The 6,890-nt window shown below is 33.3% G+C and overlaps 1 non-coding gene across 1 annotated transcript; it reads left to right on the plus strand.

Annotated features, from left to right (window-relative positions):
- Positions 1-378: 378 nt before the first annotated feature.
- Positions 379-482, plus strand: LOC125616445. The gene has a single exon (XR_007347075.1). It is a non-coding gene; the product is annotated as a U6 spliceosomal RNA (small nuclear RNA).
- The last annotated feature ends 6,408 nt before the right edge of the window (positions 483-6,890 follow it).

The following is a 6,890-nucleotide window of genomic DNA, read 5'->3' on the forward strand; positions in this document are numbered from 1 at the left end:
GAATATATAAATATATATGTATATATGTGCATATATATACACATATGTATATAAATACATATATATATATACACATATGTATATAAATACATATATATATATATATATATATATATATATATATATATACACACACATATATACCTTTATTCTTCAATACAAACTTACTCATGTTTATCTTATCCAATTCAAACATGATTCTTTATAAGGAAAATTAAATATAAATGTGTGGCAAACTGCTAGACATATGTAAAATTTAAGTTGTGACAAAACATACAGAAGTGGAAGAAAAACAAAAAGGAATAACAAATAGCATCTACATAATGAGCTTGTAACTCTGAAATGCACATATAATGGCTAGATGAAACCATTCAGCCTGTGCTTGTTTCAGTAGTACACATTAAATTGAGATAATACAGAGACGATTAGCATTGTCCCCATGCAAAGATGACACACAAATTAACAAAGCATTCCACATTTTTACCAGGAATTCTAGCCAGAGCAATTAGACAAAGGAAGGAAATAAAAAGGATAAAAATAGGAAAGGAAGAAGTCAAATTATCACTGTTTGAAGATGATATGATACTATATTTAGTAGATTCAAAAAGCTCCACCAGAAGGCTATTAGAGCTAATAAACTCAGCTAAGTAGCTGGATACAAAATGAAGATAGAAAAGTCATTAGCTTTCCTATACATTAATAATGAATCTGCTGAGAAAGAAATCAGGAAAATAGTCCCAGGAATAAATCTAACCAAGGAGCTAACAGACCTCTACAATGAGAACTTTAAAACATAGAAGAAATTGAAGACACCAAGAGGGTGGGAAGACCTCTCACGTTCTTGGACAAGAAGAATTAATATTGTTAAAATGGCCATATAACTAAAAGCAACATACAGATTCAATGCAATTCCCGTCAGAACACCAGTGATAGTCTTTATAAAACTAGAAAAAAAAAAAAAACAGCCCTAACATTCATTTGTAAGAATAAAAGACCCAGAATAGCCAAAGCATTTCTAAGCCCAGAAAACAATTCAGTAGGCATCACAACACTGGATTTCAAACTATATGACAGAGCTATAGTAACAAAAACTGCATAGTACTGGCATAAAAACAGATATATAGACCAAGGGAAGAGAACAGGATACACAATGAAAACCTACACTATACTGTCATCTGATCCTTGATAATGGTGCTGAAAACATACAGTGAAGAAAAAACAGCCTTCTTAACAAGTGGTCCTGGGAGAACTGTTTATCCATATGTAGATGAATGAGATTAGATCCTTATCTCTCATCCTCTACAAAGGTCAACTCAAAATGGATCAAAGACCTTGGAATAAGGAAAATGCAACTCCTAGTAGACAAGGTAGAGTCAACACTCAAAAATATAGGTGAAGGCAAAGTTTGGGTTGGAATGTCAGATAAGTGCAGGTAGGACTAATACAACATATGGGAAGGAATTTATCTAGAAGAAATTAAGACTGAGATGTGCAATTTATGTTCTAGAAACATGGATTTATATCACCTTATCATCATTTAAAATAAACCCCTACATTCCTTCCCTTCCAGTTCCCATGAATTTACACCTCTGTCTTAGGAGAAAAGCTTACAACAACTGTTGTAGAAAACAAAATTACTCCTTAATCTTAAAAACAAAAAAACAAGACAGAATGGCTGAGTATGACTTTGGCATGACAGCTGCGCAGAGAGAAGTGTAGCCATTGTTACAAAAGAATACCCTGTATTTTATTGCAGGGGCAGAGGAGCCTAGCCCCCTCTGAATGCAGGGAACTCTATAAACTACAAGGAGCAGAAGGTAGGTACATGCTGTGCCGTCACTCATCCTCTGGCATAGAGCATGAGAAAAGTGCCAGCTGTGAATTGCATAATCAGCAGAACCACAATCATGGATACATGTGATGGGGCCCAGAATCTGGCTACAAAAAAAAAAAAAAAAAAAGAAGGAATGTTATTTTAAATGATTGAGTGGCAAATAGAACAGGAGGAAAGAGATGGCTTAGCAACACAACATGGGACTAAAATTCGATTTTAACTTTATATTTAAATAATAGGCAATCATCTGTCTCCTTAAACATTCACCACATCTCTTAAATGCATAAGAGGTGATGTGGTGGATGCTATAATACACTACCTAGTTACCACATCCAGAATGTATTCTCTGACTACCTAGAGTGATGCAGAATGCACCTCCCAGATGACAATCCTTTCAGGGAATTGCTTCAGCTAAAGAAAACTACCCTGAATAAGGTCATGAGCAGCCTATATTTAGGAGTATTTATTGCAAGTGAAGAAAGAAAGAGGGAGGGAAGGAAGGAAAGAAAAGAAAAGAAAATAGAAATTAATAAATGAATAAGAAAGCTATCTTCAGCAGAACTACTCTTCAAAAATGAAGGGTAAGCTAAGGTATTCCTAGATAAACAAAACTGACGGAATTTATTACTAGTCTTAAAAAAATGCTAAATGTGATCTTTACAGAGACTTTCAGGAATCCATTAGATAGCATTAGAATTTTTCAATAAAATAGATCAATTCCTAAAAGATACAATCTACAAAATTGATGCAAGAAGAAATGCAAAATCAAATTCACACAAATAAATTAAAACAAAGAAAATACTTCATATAATGAAAAGCCTAGTTCTGAAGGACACCCCTGATGAATTCTACTAACCATTTAAAGAAGAATCAACAACTACTCTTCAAAAGCTCTTACAAAAACTAAAAGAAGAAAGAATACTTTCCGACTCATATTTTGAAGCTATTATTACCATAATCATTTCTTTTCTAGGGTTTTATTTTTCATGGTTTTAGTCATCGACTGTCAACCATGTCCTGAAAATATTAAATGGAAAATTTCAGAAACAAAAAATTTATATATTCTAAATAACTTTCTATTATAGTATATTGTTTTAATTTTTTAATCATAACATTAGTTATCGTTGTTCATTACTGTGTCTAATGTATAAATTAAACTTTATCATGGGTATGTATGTATAGGAAAAGACAGCATAAATAAAGTTCTATGCAACAGATTTCAGGCATCCACTGGGTTTTAGAATGTAATCCCTGCAGATATAGGGGGGATATTCAGCTCTGATATCAATACCAGACAATGATATAGTAAGAAAAAAAATATTGTTTTCCTTTACAGATCAAAAATCTTCTACAAAACACTACAACAACACCAGCACCATATAAAAGGAATATAAAAGGAATTACACACTGTGAACAAGGATAATTTGTTTTAGGAAAGTAACATTGGTTCAACATGCTAAAGTTGATCAATAAAAGGGGCTGGGTGCGGCACATACTTGGAATCCCAGGTACTTGGGAAGGTGAGACCGGGGGACTGCTTAAGCCCAGGAATTCACGGCTAGCCTGAACAACATATGAAGGCCCTGTCTCAAAAAGAAATAATAATTAATCAACTTAATAAATGATAATAGAACCAAGGAGAATAAAATGATTATTGTCGTGGAAGCAGAATTGCCATTTGACAAAATGCAATACCATCTCATGGTTTGAAAGAACAAAATCAAAACCAAACTAGGAATAGAGAAGAAAATTCTCAACCTTAAAAAGAGCATCTACAAAAAAACAAACAAGCAAAACTCTCAGGCAACAGAATATTTAGTAGTAAAAGGTTAAATATTGCCCAAGATCAGAAACAACCCATGGATGTCTACTCTCATATAATATATCATTAAATATATCTCAAATGGTCTTGGCACCCTTGTTAAAAATCAACTGGTTGGTGGTACATGACTGTAATCCCAGTGGCTCCTCATATCATATACAAAATTATCTCAAAATGAATCAAAAATCAACATGTCAAAAACAAACTATAGAATATTTAAAAGACAGCATATGGGTAAATACTATTTAACTTGAGTTAGGCAGTGGTTTCTTACACCACAAGTAAGAAAAAAAATAGACAAATTGAGAAATTTTATGCATAAAAATGCATTATAAAGAAATTTAAAAAATGATCCACAGAAAAAGAAAATACTTGCAAATTTTATATCTAACAAAAGTATAGAGTCTTAAGTATAGAAAGAACTCTAAATATTCAACAGCAATGACAAAAAATACAACCCAGGCAAGCATGATGGTGCATTCCTGTCATTTCATCTACTCAGGAGACGCAAGAGACCCACAAATGTGAGGCCAGGCTGGGCAAAACTTTCAAAAAAAAAAAAAAGAAAGAAAAGGGGATATAACTGAACATGACTATGTAGGAAACACTTGCCTAACGTATAACATGCACAAGTCTCTAGCACAAAGAAAATAAAACTTAACAAATTGATAATTTCAATAAATATTTTTCCTAAAGAGATATACTGATGGCTAACAAACATGAAAAGAATTATTATTATTAGGCCAACAAACATGAAAAGAATTATTATTTAATGAATTATTATTCATTAAAGAAATGGAATTCAAAATCACAATGCAACAATTTCAAATGCATTAAGGTGGTTATCACTTTTTATAAAAGGAGGACTAAATATTGGGGAAGATGTGGAAATATTGAACTTCTCACAATTGACAGCAGAAATCTAAAATGTGTAGTATTGTGAAAGATAAGGTGCGAGTTTCTCAGAAGGTTAAGCATAGATTTACTATATGAGAAAAAAATGCCTGCCCTAAATATATATTCAAGAGAACTGAAAATATATATTTATCCCAAAATTCATATATGAATATTAGTAAGTAATATGAGTCATAATAGACACAGCTCAAATATCTACCAAATAAAGAATGAGGAAGCAAGTGAGGAATATCTATACAATAGAATTTTTTACTCACAAGAGGAAATTATGTACTGATTTGTGCTACAACATAGATTAATCTTGAAAACATACTGAAAGAATCTAGTTTCAGCTGGGCATGGTGGCACATGCCTGTAATCCTAGCAGCTCTGGAAGCTGAGGTAGAAGGATTGTGAGTTTAAAGCCAGCCTCAGCAACTTAGCAAGGCCTTAAGCAACTCAGTGAGACCCTGTCTCTAAATAAAATACAAAAAAAGAGCTAAGGATATGGCTCAATGGTAAAGTGCTCCTGAGTTTAATTTCTGGTCTCCCCATACCCCCCCCCCAAAATAATCTAGTTTCAAAAGATCACTTATATTATTCCATTTGTATGGTAAGTCCAGAGTACGCAAATCAATACAGACAAGAAGTCGATTAGTAGGTGCGAGGAAATGGGAGTGACAGCTGATGGATACTTTCCGCATGGCGAAAATTTTCTATAGTTCTATAGTTGTGATGTGTACATAGCTTTGTTCATATACTAAAAACCATTGAATTATGTTCTTAAAATGGTGAATTTAATGATATGAACTGTATTTCCACTGAAAAAAGAAAATGAAGTAATGTTTATGAAATAAAGAAATAATATGGAATGTGGACTTCTGTGACATGTGGATTTCCTTTGAACTATGGTAGCAAATTTGTAAGAATTTTAGCATTTCTCACTTCTATCACCATAAACTAATGGGTTACCAATTATTTTTTGTTTGTTCGTTTGTTCTTTGGTGCCAGGAATTGAAATCAAGGGCTCTCAACCACTGAGCCACATATCCAGCCCTATTTTGTATTTTATTTAGAGACAGGATCTTTGAGTTGCTTAGCACCTCACCCTTGCTAAGTCTAGCTTTGAACTGCCTCAGCTTTCCCAAGCCTCTGGGATTACAGGCATGTGCCACTGCACCCAGCCTGGATTACCAATTCTTGATCTGTTTCAAGATGATTGCATAAAGATAGAATGGAAATGAACTTCAGTAAAACTCATTCTTTTTGTTTTTCCTGTAATTTGACTTCATGTCAGGATGCAGAATAATGTTCCTTAGTATTTACTACCTAAACCCCAGTGAAGATAAATATATTTTAATAAATATTATATTCTGGGGGAAAAATCATTTTATAGGTAATTTAAATCATGTGGATTGCCTTGTATATCCAAAGTCAAAAATCTGGTAAGGCATTAGCTACCATTTGAAATTGATGTCTTTTAAAATCTAGCTATATCCTTCTCCTACAGTATTTCCATCTTATCCTCATTGATATGGAAATGTAGAATATTAATGCCTGAATTAAGGCCTCATCATTTATGGCCACACTACACCATCAATACCATGTTATCAGTGTCAACATATATGGGTTGTCTGATTTGGACATTTTAAAAATAATCAGATAGGTGGGAGTAGCAGAATCAATATATCATAATATAATAAATGTAAGAAAATTCTTCCATTTATACTTAATCATAACAAGGTGTAGATAATAATATTTATGAGGAAAAACAATCACAAAAGGAATATCTTCTCCATAAGAAGAACCTTCATGACTCCATCTCAGGGATGTAAGTTCACCTTCAGCTCTCCTACAATTTCAAGGTGAATTTTCTAGTATAGGCAGCTACAGTTAGTTGGCCTTTTATAGCCAGTATTCCATGGCCCTTGATCCTTTACTCAAGGAAAATATACATATTAATAAAGAGTTAAATCAGAGAGTAAGATCATTGTAGATTGGGGGTTCATGATTTTACTAAATAATTCTATAATAAATATAGTTTGAGAAGTCTTACCTCTGGTCATTTTTTTTCTCTTAATGCATTATATCAAGAATTTGCATCTGAAATGTCTCCCAAAGTCTCAAGTGTTGAAGTCTTGGTTCAAAGCTGGTAGTGCTATTGGGAGGTGGTGGAAACTTTAGGAGGTAGGGCTGAGTTAGAAGTGGTAGGTCATAGGGACATGATTTTGAAGAGTGTATCTCCCCGCAGCCCCATTCCTCCCTCTCTCATTCATTCATTCATTCATTCTCATTCTCTCTCTCTCTCTCTCTCTCTCTCTCTCTCTCTCTCTCTCTCTC

Source organism: Marmota marmota, unplaced genomic scaffold (genome assembly GCF_001458135.2).
Source record: "Marmota marmota marmota unplaced genomic scaffold, marMar, whole genome shotgun sequence".
Classification (NCBI taxonomy): domain Eukaryota; kingdom Metazoa; phylum Chordata; class Mammalia; order Rodentia; family Sciuridae; genus Marmota; species Marmota marmota.